The sequence below is a fragment of the Sus scrofa genome, chromosome 6, assembly GCF_000003025.6.
Source record: "Sus scrofa isolate TJ Tabasco breed Duroc chromosome 6, Sscrofa11.1, whole genome shotgun sequence".
Lineage (NCBI taxonomy): Eukaryota > Metazoa > Chordata > Mammalia > Artiodactyla > Suidae > Sus > Sus scrofa.
The window spans coordinates 92,734,514-92,756,006 of NC_010448.4; the positions used below are offsets into that span (position 1 = coordinate 92,734,514).

At 46.5% G+C, this 21,493-nt stretch overlaps 1 long non-coding RNA gene across 1 annotated transcript in view; it reads left to right on the top strand.

Moving 5' to 3' along the window:
- LOC102167570 overlaps positions 1–20,849 on the top strand; it is a 207,618-nt gene extending 186,769 nt beyond the window's left edge. The window contains exon 5 of the long non-coding RNA XR_002344972.1: positions 19,790–20,849. This is a non-coding gene — a long non-coding RNA (uncharacterized LOC102167570). The remainder of the gene's footprint in view (positions 1–19,789) is intronic.

Genomic DNA, 21,493 nt, shown 5'->3' on the forward strand with positions numbered 1-21,493 from the left:
TGAATGCAGGGGTGCGTTTATCTTTTTGAATTAGAGTTTTGTCCAGATATGTGCCCAGGAGTGGGATTCTGGATCATATGGTAATTCTGTTTTTAGGTCTCTGAGGAACCCAGGAGTTATTCTTAAAAAAGTCCACTCCAAGCTCAGGAGATGCTCAGGCTCTCCCTAGAGATAGGGTCCCCAAGGAAGCCAGACACAACAATGAGATAGGAAGCTGAGGCAAAACACACCAAGTCCTGAGCATACATTTTGTCCCTGCACCCATTGTCTAAATCAGTGTCATTTCTGACCCGTTACTGTCAGCAGTTTCTGCTCCTGTACTTTTTTTTTTTTTCTTTTTTAGGGCTGCACCTGCAGCATATGGAAGCTCCTAGGCTAAGGGTTGAATCTGAGCTGCAGCTGTTGGCCTACACCACAGTCACAGCAACGTGGGATCTGAGCACTGCAGCTCAAGGCAATGCTGGATCCTCAACCCAATGAGCAGGGTCAGGGATGGAACCCATGTCCTCAAGGATGCTAGTCAGGGTCATTATCCCTGAGCCACAGCAGGAACTCCTGTACCTTTATTATGCATTTTGTAGCATCTCCAGTGGTTCTGAGAAGGGTGGGTCCCCATGAGCCTGGCCCCCTCTTCACCTAGGTTTCCTGCCCTCTCACCTGGCGTGCCTGGCACAACCGACTTATTTCTGGGCTGCCTGCACCTGCCCCAGCCCCATGACTTCCCTTCCCGACCCCCTTTCCCCCCGCCCAGTTTTTGGGCCCTAGGAGGCTCTACCTCCAGGAGGAGGGAGCTGGTTTCCTGGGCGACAGGGGTAGGGAATGGGGGAGGGGGAGGAGGCTGATGTTCCTACTGGTGAGGGCTTAGAGGAAGCATATGCCATCCGGCTGCCCCGTGAATTATTCAGCGGCTGTGAGAACTGACTCATTCCCCGCTCTGCGGTCTTTTCTCGAAATCTTCCTGCTCGTTCCTCTTCTGCAAGCCCACCTCCGCCTCTGTCTTAGCGGCTTACAGCCTCATCTTAGGCCTCTGTCCTCAGGATGCTTGTCTCTGGGCATCTTTGAATCTCTCCCTCTCCCTTATTTTTTTTTCTTCTTTCTTTTTTTTTTTTTGTCTTTTTCTTTTTTTTTTTTTTTGTCTTTTGTCTTTTCAGGGCCACACTCGTGGCATATGGAGGTTCCCAGGCTAGGGGTCGAATTGGAGCTACAGCCGCCGGTCTACGCCACAGCCACAGCCACGCCAGATCCAAGCTGCATCTGTGACCTACACCAGAGCTCACAGCAACACCAGATCCTTAACCCACTGAGTGAGGCCAGGGATCGAACCCACAACCTCATGGTTTCTAGTCAGATTTGCTTCCGCTGCACCACGATGGGAACTGCCCCTTATTTCTTACTATATATTCTTTCCCTCTCTTTGAGCCACTGTCTGGCTGTTTCCTCTCTACCAATCTCTGTGCTAAGTGTGGAAGCTCAGGTATGTGAAATAATACGGTTGCGAAGAGACAGAGTCAGAATTTCAACTTGGATTTGACCCCAGGGCTTGTGTTCTTGGATCTTGACATGGACCTTGGAGCCATGGAGAGGATTCTCTTCAGAGTCTGCCCCGAGGCTGCCGTGGGAGCTGGAGAGAGGGTGTGGGATGGAGGGGGGTAAAGTTCAGAGGTCGTCAGAGGTCATCACGTTGCTGCAGACTGTCCTGTCTGAGTCCAGAGCCCAGGGCCCCCAGAGCCAACTGCAGGGCTGGCCAGAGCAGAGGTTCTTAGAGAGCTTCTGGTTTGGCCACCTTGTGCTTTTTTTTTTTTTTTTTTTTTTTTTTTTTTTTGGATTTTTAGGGCTGTAGCCGCGGCATATGGAGGTTCCCAGGCTAGGGGTCTAATCGGAGCTACAGCTGCTGGCCTACACCACAGGCACAGAAACACCAGATCATTATTAACTCACTGAACGAGGCCAGGGATCAAAACTGCAACCTCATGATTCCTAGTCTGATTCGTTTCTGCTGTACCACAACGAGAACTCCGGCCACCCCATCTTTAGAGGAGCAGATGGGCCTCCATGCCTCCCTGAGAGCCTGCAGGACTCTCTTCCGTGCACCCTGACAGTTCTGAGGAGAACCTTGCTCTGGGAGGAGGGGGGGTCCCCAGGAGTGGAGTAGGAGCTCCCCAAGGAAAGAACAGATAAGCTTATTGGAAAGGTCAAAGGAGCCGTGACCCAAGGTGGCCAAGGTTGCAGGCCCAGGGGCAGTGACCCCAGTGTGGATCTGAGGGCCTAGCTTCCCACGAGAAGTCCAGAGCTGTGGTCCACTCAGGCGGCTGGGCTTCCAAGATGGAGGCAGACACGTTGAGTTCAGAGTTCAGGAAGAGACAGCTCTTGCCCTGACTCACTCAGTTCAGCCCAAACATACATTGCAAATTTCCATCTAGTTGGTAGGACCTCCTGAAACCAGGGAAGCCTCCCCTGAGGTTATGTGCTGGACTTTCTGGTGGGACCGGGCTCGGGGATTTATCCCTGCTCAGCCACGCTCCAATTTCCTTATATGGTTGGTACTTATAATTCTTCTCCCACTAGGCTTCCTTGCTGTTTGTGACCCATTCAGGATGGGCAATGATGATGTCTTTCCAGGGGTCAAGTCATGAGACCACATCTTCTTAGAAATGAAAAAAAGGAGCCCCTGTGTGAGAATAAGGCTTGGGCCGGTTAGTAGCTTCCATCCCGGATGACTTTTCCTGGTACCCCTGAAAGGTTGCTCTTTGCCAGGGTTCACCTGCCAGGTGAGGCAAGGGGTGGGAAGTTAGGTGATCTGAGCAGAAGGCTAGCTTGCTCAGCTATGTGACTTGCTCTCTCCAGTGGCCGCGGGGCCTCCCTATCTACCTGTGTGCCATGCCTGGGCACATGTTCTGAATGAGTGAGGTCCCTAGGAAGTTGGTTTCCTCTGCCTTCCATCCCCATTGCCCTTACTCAGACATTTTCCAGCCCCCACCCCCACCCCCACCCCCACCCCGGGAGTCTTCCTTGCATCTCTCCTCTTTGCTGTAGCTCCTCAGCGGTCCACCTGGAGATTCAGCTCCCTTATCCTGGATCTGGGCTCTAACTGCTGCCTCTTCCTTCCTGGACTTGGAGCAGGGCCTCCCTCTCTGGGCTCTGGACTCAGGGAAGGGGGCTGTTCTTGGATTCAGGGTCACTTCTTTGCCTCTGATCTCTTCCAGTGGATCTTGGGGACCTCTGTGGCCTCCAAGATCCACTCCCCACCCTGCCCTCCAACCATGAAGCCACCATCCCTGATGACTGCTTCATGTCCCCCTAGCCCCCAACCCCCATCCCATAGCACTTATCCCACGCTTTCCCCTTTCTTGTCTCTAAACTGCACATTGCCGCATGGGAAGCTTTCCAGGAGCCCTGGCCACGGGCTGCAATTTGGATGGCTACCGCTAGGTGGACTGCGGGGTCTGGGCTAGCATCACCTCGCCCAGAAATCCTCTCCATGGTTGGGGATCACGGCGGATCTTTAATGTTTTCCCAAACCTACTCATGGCAATAACAAAACACAAGAAAACAAAAACTGAAACAGTGTGTATATGCAATCAAATTTATTAAATAACACACCGTAACAACTCACAAGGCTCTCCTCATCACATACAAAGTGATAGCTAGTTTAGAGTAAGATGTAGAAATAGCTAAACGTTTAGGTGAATTGGGCATCCTTGTTGGCCCTTAACTGTTAATAATTGAGCTGAATTCTCCTTTGGTTCTTAACTTCTCTCGCGCGCAGGGGCCATTTCGTTCTGACCTCTCCGAGGCTTGTCTGAGCTCCGGAGGTCTCGGTCAGCCAGACGTGAGGTTAAAACCCCCCTGCGCCTTTGCTGTCTGTGGCTTTAACTGAGCTGGTGAAAGAGCCTTATCTGTGATTGCTTTCTGCAAATCCCTGGAAAGGCCTTCCATCTCCTTTGTCTGTGCTCACAGCCCTTCCATGTTCTCCATGTCACAGAGGGAAACAGAGGTGGATCTTGCTGCATGTGTGCTGCACTTTCCCGGCTGCCTTTTTTCCAATTAAGGAAAGCGTTTCCTCACCCTGATCCCTTTCCCTGGCCAAACTTCTCAGCCTTTGCAGATGTGTCTTGTCTCAAATCCCAGCCTGCTTCTCATTCTTGAGGTCAACCATTAACCTCGTGTCTTTGAAGTGCTTTGGCTCGTATAAACTCCTCTTTGTGCAACGCTGCTCTCTGTCACCACGGCTTAGAGGTAGGGCAATTCCAAATGATCGCTGACTTAGCTTTTTTAGAAATGATGAAAACTGTGTAATGAATGGCATTGAAAAATGAAAACACATGGTTTCCTCATAGGGGGTGTGACATAGGGACCCCCTGATCTGAGAGAGGATGCCCTGTAGTCCGGGGGGTGCTCTTGGGACTGGTGAGGATGGGGGTCATAGCCCCCACATTTGTGCCCCAGACCCCACTCCTATCTGCCCCAGGGAAAACCCACACACTCTGCTGCACTCGCCACCGCAGTCCCACATCCTGGCAACACTTCTGTCCCAGGTCAGGAGGGAAGAAGCGAAGGAGCTAGGAGCACGAAAGGAGAGAGGGAAGGACAGAGGTCCCAAAGCCCAGTTCGATTCGATTTATTTCAATATTCATGAAGTACCTAGTAGGTGTCAAACTTGGTGCAAAGGGCTGGAAATTCAGAGCACCATCGGTCATATGATTTGCAGGGCGTGGCGCAAAATGAAAACATGAGCTCCCTTGTTCAAAAATTATTAAAAATTTCAAGACAGTGGAGAGTTCCCATCGTGGCCCAGCGGTAATGAGCCTGACTAGTATCCATGAGGACTCAGGTCTGATCCCTGGCCTCGTTTAAGGATCCGGCGTTGCTGTGAGCTGTGGTGTAGGTCACAGATGCCGCTCAGATCTGGCATTGCTGTGGCTGTGGTGTAGGCTGGCAGCTACAGCTCGGATTCGACCCCTAGCCTGGGAGCCTCCATGTGCTGTGGGTAAGGCCCTAAATAGACAAAAAAGCAGGAATTAGAGAGCAGGGAGATGGTGGCAGGGAAGGAGGAGAAACAAAAGAATGAGTTATTGGAGTTCCCACTGTGGCTCAGCGGTAACAAACTCGACTAATATCCACGAGGACATGGGTTTGATCCCTGGCCTCGCTCAGTGGGTTAAGGATCTGACGTTGCCACAAGCTGTGGTGTAGGTTGCAGATGTGGCTTGGATCTGGTATTACTGTAGCTGTGGTGAAGGCCGGCAGCTGCAGCTCCGAGTCGACCCCTAGCCTGGGAACTTTCATATATGCCACAGGCACAGTCCTAAAAAAAAAAAAAAAGGATGAGATATCAGTGTTGCTTCTGGGACAGTGGGAGAACCACCCCAGCAGCCCCCTGACAGTGTCCCGCTACCCCCTGCCTGGAAGTCTGGGGGCTGTGGGATTTCTCCACCAACTCCCAATCCCGTTGGCTGAAGGATGCCCCTGGGGACGCTCGTTTTCTCTCAGGTCTGTGTTGAGCTTTTCCTACAACCAAGCCAGCCCCCAAGCTCCTGGAATGTTCCAGAACGTCCTGGGGCAGAAGTAGGAAGATGCTGGGAGAGCCCCTTTGAGCTTGTGGAGAACCATCCTCACAGGTGTGGCTGCAAGTGAAGGTGGCTGAGAGGAGGTGACACTGGGCAGAGGGACGTCTGCTGCAAAGGCTTTTGAGTGGGGGGAGGGACAGGTCATACTGCTAGTTGGAGATCCCTCTGGCAGCTGGTGAGGACTGGGTCAGGGACCACCTTGGGAAGATAGTGCGGGAGCCACCTTGTTTAAAACCCCAAGCCCCTCGAAGGCCATGCCCCTTCCCCACCCCACCCCCCACCCCCTACCAATAATTAGTTCCAAATGCTCGTCCTCCCAGGACCTAGTTATCTTCTTTGCTGCCACAGAGATCAGGGGCCAGACCTGAGCTGATTAGATCTCCCAGGCCAGCGGCTGGGGGGTGGGGTTGACTGAAGTCGCTGTCTAAGCAGCCTGGCACCTTCCCATTTGTCACCAGCATTAGGACTCAGATTCCAGAGTTCGGGAGAACAGGTCCCGGATGGCCAATGTGGACTTCCAATTTAGAACTTCCATCCATTTAGAAGGGACTAACCCCTAAAGATCAGCATTTGTAGAGCTGACAAAGGCCAAATTAGATTTCAGATGCCACCGCTGTGTGGGGGTGACAGACCTAGAGCAATGAACTAGCGGGAGGAAATTGCAAACACTGCATTTGCACAAGGATGCGATGGCTCCTTCTGTCTCTCCTGCAGCCCCTCTGGGTCTTATTTCTCTGCAACAGCCTCTGCCACTGGCTTGGTGAACTTTCTTTGCCACTGTCTCTTTCTCCCCCGCCCCTACCGGTCCTTATCTGTCACTCTGCATCTTAGGCCTCTTCCCTTGGTCCCTTCCTCTCTTTTCCTCTGTTTCTTCCCATGTTTCCTTGTCCCTTCCTCCTAGATCTTGTTCTTTGAGGCTCTGCCTTGTTCTTGGTCCACTTTTGGTGGCTGTCTTATTCAGCTGATGGAGGTCTCTATTCTGTGTGATCAGAGGGCTGTAGCGGAAATAATGTCACGTGATCACCAAATCCTATATTATTCCCTCCCTGGGCAAACTGGAAGACTCTTAAAAGGGATAACGTTAAGTTGCAGCTCAAAAGATGAACAGAAGCCATCCCTGTGGTGAATGGGAGAAGCTGGGGGAGAGCAGCCCAGGCAGAGGGAATGGCTGAGAAATAGGCTCTAAGGGGCCACAGCTGGACCTGGGCCCTGACAGTGGCTGAATGACTAGATTATTGGTCCCAACTCCTTACTCCCCTCTTTTGTTTTAAACATCCACACACACTTGCCATGGCCTCATGGTGGCAGAAGCATGTTTCTCCACCGTTTTAATTTAGAGCTTATCATGTGACTTGCATTGGCCAGTGGGATGCTAGTAGGCATGATACAAGGAGAAGCTTGAACTGTCCTTGTGTGGTTGGGCTTGTGCTCTGCCCTTGCTAAGAGAAGGACATGCCCCAGAATAGCCCAGAAGAATGAGAAACATGTATAGGAGACCTAAACTCAATTCATGGCCTGGAGCTAAGCTCACCTAAGCCCACGCTAGCTTAGCAAAACCCCAGCTGACCCACTGACATAGTTGTTGTAGGCCACTAAGTTTGGCGCTGGTTTGTTGCACAGTATTATTGTGATACTAACTGATACACTGAAGCAGAGTGAATGACATGGACAGTGGGTTGGGATGAAGCTAGAGAGGTGGGCAGGCCAGTTGAGGCAGCATCTTTCAAGGCATGATATGGAGTTTGAATGGGAAGCCTCGCAAGACTTAGCTTTATAGGTGTAGGGTATAGATCTGGGTTTTTGGTACCACTGTACAGATGGGAGAAAATAAGGCCCAGAGAGTTTAAGCAAGTTGATCAACATCACAGAGCCAGTAAAGTGACAGGCTGGTATCAGACCCCAGAACTGCCTGAGCCACTCCATGGTTGTCTGAATTCTCCCCCTTGGGGTCAAGTCCACTGACTTCACTTTCCCCATGTGACAGCCTCTAATCGTCACCAAGCTGTCTAGTGCAGACTGCTTCTCCTTCCCTCCCCAATTCCTTTTCTGCCTTCCCGGGACTGCTTATGTGACCGCGGGCCAGCCCTCTGCTTTCTCTGCCCTCATAGTCTCTTGTAGACCACTAGCTCTGCCTCTTTTTCCCACTGGCCCAGACCCCTAGGCAGCCATTCTCTGCTTATCTCCATACCTCTGTGGTCTCCTGACCCCAAGACACCACTGGCCAGCGCAGTCCTCAGCTCCATGCCTGCTGTGTCCCCTCCCACTCTTGGCTGCCAAGAGGTGCTGAGGATAATGCCAGTGCTTGGTTCACAGGTCAGGGAAAGGAGCATGGGGCTTGGCATCTAACCATTTCAAGTTCAAACCCTTCTCCAGCTCTGCTGATTAGCAGGTGTGTCACCTTGAATAGGTTACTCCATTTCTCGGAGCCTCAGTTACTTTGTCTGTACAGAAGAGATAACGAGGCCTCCCTCACTGAGCTCTTACGAGAATGAAATAAACATAGGTAGATATAGTCAACAAATGGGAGTTCTTGGAGTTCCCGTCGTGGTGCAGCAGAAACAAATCTGACTAGGAACCATGAGGTTGCGGGTTTGATCCCTGTCCTCACTCAGTGGGTTAAGATCTGGCGTTGCCATGAGCTGTGGTGTAGGTTGCAGATGTGGCTTGGATCTGGCGTGGCTGTGGCTCTGGTGTAGGCAGGCGGCTACAGCTCTGATTCGACCCCTAGCCTGGGAACCTCCATATGCCTCGGGTGTGGCCCTAAAAGGACAAAAGACAAAAAGACAAAAAAACAAAAATGAAAACAAATGGGAGTTCTTGTAGTTATCGTGGGTAATGAGAACAGTTTCCAGTGTCATCTGGGCCTCACTGCCCAGCTCTGTCTGTCTTCCTTACACATGTCCTCAGCTGCTCACAGTCTTCCTACCCTCCTCCCACCTCCATCCATCCCCCTTCTATCACATTCAGATTCTGCAGACAACCTTGACTTGATCTCTGCTGTGTAGTCAAGCTCATCAGACATGGGCTCCCACTATTTCTCCTCAGAGTTCTCACCCCCTCCCTCTCTCAGAGGGAAGAGGGTCCAGCTTTCGGCCAGGGTCCAGCTTTGACGGTCTCCATGAGAGCCTTGGATCAGAGCCCTCCCACCAGCCCCAGGGCCCCCCCTCCATCAATTAGCTCCTTAAGTGTATTGCTTTGTCCACTCGTTCATTTATTCAACATCCCCACCACTTTCTCTGAGTCTGGATTAAGCCTTCAGTCGGCACATTTGCTCAAGCTTTTCTTGACTAAAAAGCCCCATTTCCCACCTCCTTTCACAGCAACACTCTTAAAAGGCTCGTTCGCATCTCCTGCCTCCTCACCATCCACACTGTCCTCACCTACTCCATTCTGGCTTCTGTCTCCATCAAAGCAACTCTTGCCAAAGCCACTCGTGACCCACTTACCAAATCCAATGACGCATCTCAGCCCTTATCTTACTAGATCTCTTGGCAGCATCTGACTGACACCTCCTTCGTTTTCTGCAAATTCTCTCTTCTCCTGCCATCTCCTTTTTCCAGATTCTCCCTTCTCATCAGCTCCTTTTTCAGATTCTGGCAGGTGCTCTCAGGGCTTGGTCCTTGGCCCCCTTTGTCTCTCTCCTTGGAAGTGGCATCTGACTGCAGAATATTAACTACTATTTGGCCTCTGCACTTTCTTCCAAATCTATGTCTTCGGCCCAGACCTTGCTCCAGTGCCTCAGGCCCAGTCAGCTCACTGTGCACTGGGCATCGTATGGGTGCCCATGCTCATTGTCCTGTCATCTCTGGACCTGACCTGCCATTGTGCTCTGTATGTACGTTAGTGGTGAATTCCATTATGTTCCTTGGGTCAGACGTCTCATCAGTTGCTCAGTCCTGTCAAGCTGATGTTCCAACCTGGTTGAGACCCTACCTCTCCCTCCTCTATCTCTGAGGAAGCTTCTCTGACCCTCTGGAGAAGCAGAGCCCCTGTCACATGCATTTATAGTCCTGTTCTTCTCCTGGACAGTACTTGGTCATGGTTGCAATTACATAAATCATCATTTATTTAGTTGTTTACTATCTATTTTCCTACCAGACCATGAGGGCAAGGGCTGTTTCTGTCCCAATTGTCTTTGTGTCCCCAGTACCTGGCACAGTTCCCAGTGTTTGCTAGGGGTACAATAAATACGTGTGGGCAGGGACTCTAGATTGGGGCGGGGGGAGAACCAGTGCCCTGGGGTTTGGTAGCTGCATAGAAAAGCACAAAATAGAGCAAGATACAGACCCCAGACCCCCTTTTCCCGAGTCTTCCTCCAGAGCCTCTGGAAACAGCGCTACTGAGCTTTTGTTCTATTGACAGGAGGCAAAGCAGCTACAAGCTCCTTAATCACCTCTCCACAAACATGGGGAAGCCTCATTAATCCCAGTGATCGGATGATCTATTGTTTCCAGCTCAGGTCTTGGGCGGACTGGCCTTCCTTTGCAGAAGCAGAAACTCCCATGGGCAGGAAAGTCCCCCTTCCCTCTGGCAGTTGACCCACTACGCCTTGGGTATGGTACCCCTGGTGGGATTCTTGGCCCAGGTGAGACCTGCCCTGAGCCCAGGACCAATTCTCCATGGATGGCCGCTGCTCACCTACTAGAAGGGCAAACCTGAGAAGACTGATATTATGTGATGCTGCTGGGGAAATGGGCATTCACACGTACTGTGCAGTGGTGTGCATGTGTGTGAGCGTGCACGCAGGCATGTGTGCATGTGAACATGTGTGCAATTTGCTGGTATGAGTGATTAACTTGGTCACCTGGAGCCAGACTAAGTTAAAAGACCAACGGTGGCTCCTGGCAGCCGTGTGAGCTTGGACAAGTCATGTACCATCTCCATTCCTCAGTTTTCTCATTTGTAAAATAGGGGTAATAGTACCTCTTCTCAGGGTTATCATGAGAATGGTAAGTTAATATATGTAAAGGCTTGGTTTAGGTCATCTCCTATCTGAGTCGAAACACTTTAGGAGTTCCCATTGTGGTTCAGTGGTTAGCGAACCCAACTAGCATCCATGAAGGATGACGCAGGCTCCATCCGCCTTGCTCAGTGGGTAAAGGATCCGGTGTTGCCATGAGCTGTGGTGTAGGTTGAAAATGCGGCTGGGATTCTGAGTTGTTGGGGCTGTGGCGTGGGCTGGCAGCTGTAGCTCTGATTCGACCCTTAGCCTGGGAACTTCCATAGGCCATGGGCGTGGCCCTCAAAAGACAAAAGACAAAAAAAAAAAAAAAAAAGAGAGAGAGAGAAAGAGAGAGAAACACTTTAGAAGCTCTATTCCTTCTCTCCACCTCAAACTGGGAGGTGGGGGGGGGGGCAGGGCAGAGGGTTGCTTTAGAAACCATGGGGGTAGAGAGCAGGTCTTTTTTTTTTTTTGGCTTTTGTCTTTTGAGGGCCACACCCACTGCATATGGAAGTTCCCAGGCTAGGGGTTGAATTGGAGCTGTTGCTGTCGGCTTATGCCAGAGCCACAGCAAAGCCAGATCCGAGCCACGTCTGCAAGCTATACCACAGCTCACTGCAGTGAGGTCAGGGGTCGAACCCACAACCTCATGGTTCCTAGTCGGATTCGTTTCCGCTGCTCCAAGATGGGAACTCCCAAGAGCAGGTCTCTTAGTGGCTCCTCTTTGGCCAGTGCTTTGGAGCCTCCCTAGAGGTGAGACTCAAATGTCACCAGCTCTACCCCACTGTGCAGCTACATCTTGTATCTTCATGTCTAGGACCAGAGGCCGGGAACTCTAGGTTCTCATGCTGGTTTTGCTCCTGACCTGTGTGAGTCTGCTTTCCTTCTAGGCCTCAGTTTCTCCATCTGTACAGCAAAGGAGTTGGCTTGAAGAGAATTGAATGATTTCATATGCCACTTCAGGTCAACTGGTGGTCGCTAGAGATGTGCATTAAGAAGGTTTCTGAAACTGTGCCTAGGTTATATAGGAAAGAGTACTTGTGATCGATTAGTGATGTCTGGAATGGACATGGGATGGAGGAGCAGGGCTCTGTTTGTCTTGTATTCACCATCCTGAAGCTAGATGCTTAATTTCTAAAGGGCCCACCTTCTTGAGCCACAGTGTTACAAATGTTCAAAATGAGACTCATTAATATTTAGAGTCAATCTAGGCATGTCTTACGAAGGCCTCGTTCAATATTTCTCAGGTCTGAGAGTGGAAAAGGGTCTTCTAAATCTCTGTTCCAATTATTCATAAACGCAGCTTGTGGTCAACTAAAGAAAGAGAGAGTTTGGCTCTACCGAATGGAACTCATACAGGGGCTGGAGAAGCATGTGAGGGGGTGGTGACTAGCCTGGGAGGGGATCGGGTGGCAAGCATCATGGAATTCCAGGGAGCAGGCAGGCCTGAGAGAGTTACCTCTGAATTTTAAGGCAGTGGAACCCAGGGAGCCAATCTTACAAAGGTGCCCGGGGCTGGTTCTGCTCAAAGCAAGACCAGTGATACGACTGGGACATAGACAGCCTCTCTGGGAACATCTTCCTGTAGACTCCAGCTCTAGGCCTTGGCTGTTTTGCCCTCCTCCTAACAGAATTCCCTCCTGGATGTATAAAATGGGCAGGAAGCAAAAGCCAAGAAGGATTGGCTGGGTTTGGGGCTGCAGATTTGAGATTGAAAGCTTTGAGGGTAGAGGGAGATTTTTTTTCTGGAGTCTCCACAGAAGCCTGAGGTCATTATAGGTTGCAAGGTTTGGAGGAGGAGAGAGAAGGGTGAGTAAAGGGCTACCCTTCCTGGCAGTGGTGGTTTTGTTGGAGGGCATCTGTCGTGCTCCCAAGGGTTTCCCAGCCTGCAGGCAATTTTCGAATCCATAAAGTTCATAAGTACAGAGCTCATCAACAATTAAGCTCATGTAACCATCTCTCTCTTTAGAAATCCATTGAAAGTTAGAAGAATGACTTCCATTGTTCTTTAAATTTATTGTCTGCTAACTCAATCATGGTTCTTTTAGTAACTTAATTGTTTCTGAATTGAGGAACTTCTAACTCAACATAAGTGTCAGAAAACGAAGTTGATAGCTTAAAAAACTCGAGTTTATACCCAGCAAGTACCTTTTCGTATCTTTATGCAATAAGCATTTCCTAATAAGTCCTAAACATACGAGTAAAGGCTGCAGTCTATAGAGTTATACAGCTGCTCTCACAAAGAGCTACAGTAGTCAGACAGACCTGGGTTCAAGGTTTCTTCCCTTGCCCTTTGCTGCCACTTACTGGTTGTATGACCTTGGACAAGTGACTTAACTGACTTGTACCTCAGTTTTCTCATCTGTAAAATGAGTATCTGCCGTGGAGGGCTGTTGCAAGATTTAGTGAATTATTATACAGAAACCACACAGCAGAGGGGAGTCTCCCACATAGAAGGTACTTAACAAATGGTAGCTATTATTATTTTATTACTAGAGTAAATGCAAATTCATAGTAACTTTTAGTTGCAGTAAAGCATGACTTCAGTAATAAATGTGGTAACATCTAGATACAACAGGGTAAATACAGTAACACATAGCTATTGTAATACAATTAGAGTCCTGCACACAATAACAGAATCAGCTATGTGGATATAGTAACATATAGATATTGTAATATAATTGCAGTAATACAGCCACAGTTACATATATACATAATCATTTTTAGCTATACTAAGCTAGATTTTTTATTATTTTATTTAAGTAGCAGAGCTACCATATCAAAATACTGCATCATACAACAGCCTTATATATATGTATTACAATAGTGTACAGAGAAGTTAGATACAATAAAAATAGATATGTTTAAGTCACAACCAGATATTCCTTATAAGGGATAAAGAGCCATAGTAATAGTGGATCCTATTATATGGTTGCCATGTCTTATAGGAATTGCGATGTGTAAGTCTGATAACGTGTAGACAGAGTACTGCACAGCCGCAGACCTGAAGGAACACTGGTACAGATGGGCAATATTACATCCAGCATTCTCTCTTGCCATTGGGATTCATACCCTTTTGGGGTCGGAGCTTTTCTCAGAATCACTTGTTCTTGGGGGGAAAAAAACCCCAAATTTCCCAAATGCATTTATAAGTGGCAAAATTCTGTGCCCATATAGCCCTAGCTCTAGTCTGATATTTAATGTTTAGGTGTCCTGGATTCAAATACTTGAGAATCAGAACAAGGAGAAATAATCTCTCAAGAGATCAGACCTCGGTCCACAGGCAGGCATAATCCGGGCTGGTATCTTAGTCCTCTTCATGCTTACTGGACTCTGATTTGATTTGGCATTTAGGTGACCCAGACTTCTGACCTCCTGGAGGAAACAAGACCTATATTTCTCCCTCTCTGATCATGGTTTTAAAATTTGGCTACTCTTGTTTGCTAGTCTTACCACTGCTGAGGACATCAGCTTTGTCTGAGCAAAAGTTTCTCTCTCTCCCTCTCTTTCTCTCTCTCTTTTTTTTCATGGCTGCACCTGTTGCATATGGAGGTTCCCAGGCCAGGAGTTGAATCAGGGCTGTAGTTTCTGGCCTATGCCACAGTCACAGCAATGTGGGAGATCAGCTTTGTCTGAGCAAAAGTTTCTCTGCCCATCTGTACCAGTGTTCCTTCAGGTCCGTGGCTGTGTAGTACTCTGTCTGCACGTTATCATACTTACACATTGCAATTCCTATAAGACATGGCAACCATATAATACTTAACCCACTGAGTGAGGCCAGGGATCGAACTTGCATTCTCATGGATACTAGCCAGATTCATTACTGCTGAGCCACAACAGGAACTCCCCCAAAAGTCTCTATTGACCAAAAGGGCAGTTGCAAATAGCCCATGCACAGGCTAGTAGATTCTTTTATATGGGGATGTTGGCAGCTCCTGTGGCTTGGCTAGTGCGTAGGGCAGCTTTGGAAGAGGAGTAACTACTTGGAGGCAGATGTTGTCCACTGGAGCCAAACTGATAGATTTCTTCCTAGTCACATTTTCCTGGACCAGTTTGGCAACCCAAGTCCTGAATTCCTTATATCAGTTAGTTATTGCTGCATAGCAAATATCTCAAAGCTTTGTTTAAAGCAACACACATTCCTTATTGCTCATGTGTTTACAGGTCAAGTGGATAGTTCTTCTGATCTGGGCCAGGCTTGGTTGGCTTTGGCTTTTATCCATCTTTGTTCACCTGGCTGGTCTAGATTGGCCTTGGTTGGAGAACCTGGTTCAAATGGGGGCTCTTTCAATGTGTCCCTCACATCCTTCTAGCAGGCTTGTTCACAGGGCAGGATTATGGAAAACTGGGGAGAGGGGAAGCGGGGAGGAGGAAGGGGTAGGAAGAGAGGGAGGGGAAGAGGGAGAAATGCACTTTCCCCTCTGTTGCATTCTATTGGTCACAGAAAATCACAAGGCCACCCTTATTCAAGGAGTGAGAAAATAGAGTCCACTTCTTGATGGAGGGAGCTGCAAAGTCACATGGTAAGGGTACCCCTACAGGGAGGACTAGAAGGTGGGAAATATTTTTTTATAATGACTCAACCATATTTGCTTTTCAGGGGTGGGGATTGCTGGAGCCTTTGCAAACCCTCCTTTGGGTCCTTGAGCAGAGCCAAAGCTGCATTTTGGGAGAGATTTCCAACCCTGTGTGCCTGATGCCTGCTCCATGTGGGTAGTAAAGCACATTGTCTGGTCCTTAACCCTCATAAGCTCCTCCTTCCTTTGGCCTGTTTGCCCTAGGTTACCCCACTCTGACACAAAGGGGGGTCTCCTTTGGCTTCTACTGACCTGCACCTTGCAGGTTTTCCCCCAGTGATCTGGGCCACATTTCCTTAATGAGAATTTGAAATCTGGACTCAGAGAACTGGAAATCTTGGACCAGTTAGTGGTGAGTGGAATTTCATGGTGTAGAGCCAGGACTAGAGAAGGGAACAGAGCAGACTCTCATCTCTCTGAGAGTGGAGAGAGCCATGTGAACTGGAAAGGAGATGGAAGGAGAAGCAGCCTTGTCTTTCTGCTCTCCTGCTTCTGTAAAGCTTGGGTGAACTTTGTTTTCTGTCTCTGAGTTCCTTAAAACCTCTATTTCCTTTTAATACCTTCTTCATTTTCTATTTTTTTGCAACCCAACACTGTTGGTTATAGGGCCCCCTTTGGGAGGGAAGGCAGGCCAGACAGCTTCTATGACAGAGTGCCCACCAGCAGTTCAAGGGTATCCTTCCCTAGATGCCAGAGCATGTGCTGTCCTGGGTCTCACTGAGAGCTCCATCTTGAAAAAACTAGCTCTCTTTATCTAGCTTCTGCCTCAAATCAGAGAAACAATTGCTATCTGAGAAAGAGAGAGGATAAGAGGGTCACTGATGGGAGTTCCTGTTGTGGCTCAGCAGGTTAAGAACCCAACCAATATTCGTGGGAATGCAGTTTGATCGCTGGCCTTGCTCGGTGGGTTAAGGATCCAGCATTGCTGTGAGCTGTGGTATAGGCTGCAGACATGGGTCAGATCTGGTGTTGCTGTGGCTGTGGTGTAGGCCAGCAGCTGCAGCTCTGTTTCAACCCCTAGCCTGGGAACTTCCATATGCTGCGGGTGTGGCCCTCCCCCCCAAAAAGGGTCACTGACATTTACTTATGAACATAAAATAATCTTTACCTTTGGGAAAGAGACATATAACTCACTAGCCACAAAGATCATTTCTCTAAACTAGGTTTGAATATACTTCCTTTTACTTTTATATAGGGCCGACATCTCAAAATAATTCCTACACATTTTAAACTCTTATTGAAAGCATTGTCAAAAAAATATTCTCTCTAGAAAGTCCTGTGTGATCAATTGCTTTAAGAATTCACTGATAGGACTTCCCTGATGGCACAGTGGGTTAAAGATCCAGCATTGTCACTGCTGTGGCTCAGGCTGCAGTTGTGGTACGGTTTGAGCTCTGGCCCAGGAATTTCTGCATGCCCTGGGCATGGCCAACAAAAGGGAATTCACTGATAGACAGAAGTTATGAAGAATGTTTTATGAGAGAGACCCAATCTTTTCTCTTTGTGCCATTGCTGCCAGGAAACTCACACCCAAGTTGGCCACTTGATCACTTGCACATAGTTCCGGATAATTTCCCATGTTTTTCTGTCTGAAAATGCTCTCTGGCTGTGGGAATGGGCTTTGCAATCTTCAATCAATGGAGGATGAGAGTTGGTGGATTGGAAACCAATTAAACCAATTAAATATATGTTTTGCTGCCATAACACATTACCACAAACTTAATGGTTTAAAACAGCACAAATTCATTATTTTACCATTCTAGAGGTCAAAAATCTGAAATGGGTCTTAAGGGCTAAAACCAAGGTGTTGGTAGAACTGTATTTCTTCTTAAGACTCCGGGGGAGGATCTGTTTTGTTGCTTTTTCTATTGTCTAGAATCTGATTTCCTTGGCTCATGGCCCCTTCCTCCATCTTCAAAGTCAGGAATATTATATCTTCCAATCTATCTCTCTGACCCTCTCATAAAAATATTTGTGATTGTATTGGGTTCTCCAAGATAATCCAGAATTATCTATCCATGTCAAGACCCTTAACTTACTTACATCTGCAAAGTTCCTTTTGCCATATAAGGTAACATATTCAGGTTCTGGAGATTAGGATGGATGTCATTGAGGGGGCACTATTCAGCCTACCACAATAGACACATCTCAGCTTCCTTGGCCAACTGATGGGAAAATTCTGAGGTCTGGTCTATAGCCTCACGAAGGATCCTTAGAGATATTGAGCCCAGTTGCTCAAAGCAGTAACCCACTCATAGCCACATCTTTATTAGTATTCTTTTCTTCTTGTGTTCCCACTTTCTCACTGGGCTCACTTCTCAAGTAAACTCCTTGCACCCAAACTTTGTGTCTGAGACTTGGTGTCCCAAACTGAAATAGGAACCATATCAGCCTCCTTCTTTGCATTCCTTTGCATTTCTCATTTTTTAACAGTTTTATTACTAAAAAAAAAAAAAAAACACCCAGAATAATATAGAAAGGGAACACGAGCTTTGGGGCTAGAAAGATATGAGTTCAAGTGCTAACTCAATTTTTTGTGAATTGTGTGTTTTAAAACATTACTAGTCTCCAAAGCGTCTTCCAAATCATACAAAATACAGTCTCCTCTCCATCCCCTGGTTAGACTCTTATTGGAGCAAAGTGTATTTCATGTTACTCTGATTTCTTTAAAATTGATAATCCTTGTATATATGCTCTAGTGTGCAGGATATTTGCTTCACCAGAGCATTTATTTAATGATCGATGGGATACCAGAGATCTAACAGAGTGTGTGTTTTAATGAGAACCCCTAGTTTTGCATTATTAAACCCAGTGTTTTCCACATATTTAAAATCATCAGAGCATCTCTGCACAGGCCTCTGACATAATTGTTTGGTAGGGGGTAGCGAATACATGCTGATTGGGCAGGGGCAGCGTGGGGCAAGTGCATGCCTGCTAGCACCTGGCTCTGTAGGACCTGTCCATGGCCTTGACATGGGCTTAGACCCAAGAACCAGCTGTTGGGGGGTGGGGGGGAGAGAAGGTTCAAGATGATATTTTGGAAGTAGGAAGAAAAGATTCTAATTGCAATTTACATCAGGGTATCTATTTAAATATGAGAACCAAGTTCATCTTTACAAATAATTAATATATAGATTGACACTAGGGTCTTATAATAGGGTATGGGGCATGGAGGGGCCGAGGTACGCTGAGGGAAGAGTGGAGCTCCAGAAGGCAACAGGGTTAATGGTGGTGCCTTCCCTCATTTGTCACTTCTGGCTATATATTTTCAGTTTATATGAGGCTAGTTAAGGGATCTATGGATTATGCCATCAGCTTGATTTTAAGTGAATTTCTAATTAAGGTATAATTTATATACAGAGAAAGTGCACAGATTATATGGCTACAGGGCAATGGATTTCTAAGAAGTATACACATTCATATAACCAGCACACAGATTATGAAACATAAAATTGCCAGTGCTCTAGAGGCCGCTTTTATGCCTCCTTCTAGTGAAATCCTGCCCCTTGGTAGCACCAACCTGATTTTTAGCACCACATCTTCGTTTTGCATGTTTTTGAACTCAAATGAAAGTGTGTATTTGAATTACTTCTTTCATTCAGTGTTACATTTGTGAGGCTCCTTCTTGTCGCGTTGTTGGTGCAGTTCATTCATCCTCACTGCATATAACATTCCATTGCCTGCCTATGTCCATTCTCCTGTTAATGGACATTTTGGGTGCTTTGTGCTTGGATATAGTAAGCAGTGCTGCTAAGAACATTTTTGTACATGCCTTTTTACAAGATAATTCAATTTTAACTAAAGCAACCCTCACAAAATGGTCACATGGCTTTAGGACTTTCTGCAAATATACCATGAATTAAAGATAATAGGAATGAGTACGAGCACAAGCAAGCAGTTAGAAAATGGGAAGGCTGATACTTCTACTCCAAATGGGTTAAAGATGATAATTTAATTAGACCCAACAAGAAATTTAGACAAAAAGGAGGAAAAGTTCAAGAAGACTATGCTGTGTGGATTTCTACATATGACCAATAATGATAAATCTTGAGAGATGTGTTAGAAGTGTCTGCAGTCAGCAGGTGTGGATGTCACTGGTGTGTGCACCAGATACTTCTGATTCTCTCCCCAAACACATGATGGAATTGACTTCCTGGCCTGGTTTGGGGTTAAATTCCATCGTGTGACTTTTTTTGGCCATTGAAATGTGAGCAGGAGAGACAGATATCACTTTCAGGCAGAAGGTTTAAGAGCTAGTGTGTCATTCATCGCAATATCTTTTCTTCTTGATATAAGGGCTGGGAATGTTCTGGACAAAAGCTACTTGGTCAGCCTGGGTCCTAGAATGAGGACACTGTGACTCAGAGCCATAGCTGACCTGTGATGTACCTGTGACATGCAATAAACCTGTATTGCTTTTAGCGACAGATACTGGGGATGTTTGTTATGGTAGCATAACCCATTCTACCCTTGCTGATACAATAATAGCCTTTAAAAAAAAACAACAAAGAAAGTCACAAACACAAACCTGTAAGTTTTTTTTTCAGTGATGTCTAAAGTTATGTAATACTCCCTCTGGTTTTTATCTAAGTTCTGATACTTTGTGACAAATATTTAGATGGCTCTTTTGAGATTTTCTTACTTAATAGTGAAAGTTAAAAAGCCACATACTATCAAGAAAATGTATGTACTTCTTTCCTCAGGCAAAATGGGTGAAATAATCCAACAGAAAACAATTCACGGACAAACAAAAATGCATCCCTTTGTCAGCAAATGTGGTTGGAAGATGCAAAGAGAGTGCTGCTGAAGACGTGATGTAACAAGTACTAGAGCAAATTATTCAGTGTGGGAGCTTTATTCTACAATTGGATGAAAGTACAGATGTTTCTGACATGTCTCAGCTTATGGTAGTGCCAGATTTAGGTTTCAGTAATGAAATACACATAGAATTACTTTTTTATGAGGTGTTCCGGAGAAGAGATAGTTTCAAGAACCATCGATTTATTCAATAAAAAAAATGCTTTATGAAAAAACAGCATAAATAGAGATAGAATGGATGCTTAAACTGCAATACATGAAGGATTTCAGGTCAAGGTCTATAGAGATGACTTCAAACATGTAATTCACTCATGGAGTTCCGTCATGGTGCTGCAGAAGCAAATCCAACTAGGAACCATGAGGTTGTGGGTTCAATCCCTAGCCTTGCTCAGTGGGTTAAGGATCTGGCATTGCCGTGAGCTGTGGTGTAGGTCGAAGATGCAGCTCAGATCCTGCATTGCTGTGGCTGTGGTGTAGGCCGGCAGCAGTAGCTCCACTGGTCCCCTAGCCTGGGATAAAAAAAGAAATTCACTCAAAAATGAGCTGTTGAGGCAAAGAAGTTGAGGATAGAAGTTGAGGATAGATGCAAGATGCCATTGATATGGTTTATATTATAAAATTAAGACCTTTAATACATAATAGAATTCTTACAGTATTTTGCAATGAGGATATAGAGGTTTGATTATTTTGTAACGAGATATAGTGGTTTGAAGGCTGTCTTGTGGCAAAATATTTTAATGATGTGGGAGACTGAAAGATGAGTTATGCAAATTCTTTTTTTACAAAGGAGAAATATTGCAACCTTGCTAGCTATTTTTTATAATGACAACTGGCTGTCAATAGTATGCTATACAACCAATTTTTTTAAATGTTTAGTTTTGAAATAATTTTATATTTAAAGTGCTTCAAAGACAGTGCGAAAGTTCCTGTGTACTGTTTTCTCATTTTCCCATAATATAACTTCTTCCTCTCCTTTGTAACATTTTATTGAGTAGTAGAGCTGATTTACAATGTTGTGATAATTCTGCTGTACAACAAAGTGATTCAGTTATGTATATATACACACATGCATTCTTTTTCAGATTCTTTTCCCCTATAGATTATCACAGAATATTGGGTAGAGTTCCCTGTGCTCTACAGCAGATACCTGTTGGCGAGTCATTCCATATACCACGGCATGCATATGCTACTTAATGTAATTTCTTACATAAATAATTTGCATCTGTCCAAACTAAGAAATTAATATCGGGGCATTACTAGAAAGCTGCAGACTCTATTAGGATTTCACTACTTTTCCCACTAATTTCCTTTGTTTCTGTTCTAGACTCCAGTTCTGGATACCAGATTGCATTTAGGAAACAGATATTTTATTTTATTATTTATTTATTTATTTATTTATTTTATTTTCCCACTGTACAGCAAGGGGGTCAGGTTATGGAAACTGATATTTTAAAAGAAACACACACACACACACATGCACACACACGCACACGCGCGCACACACACACACACATACACACACTTTCTCTGACCCTCCAGGGTACGTTTGATATGTAAACAATGACTAAAAGAGAAATTACTTCTGAAAG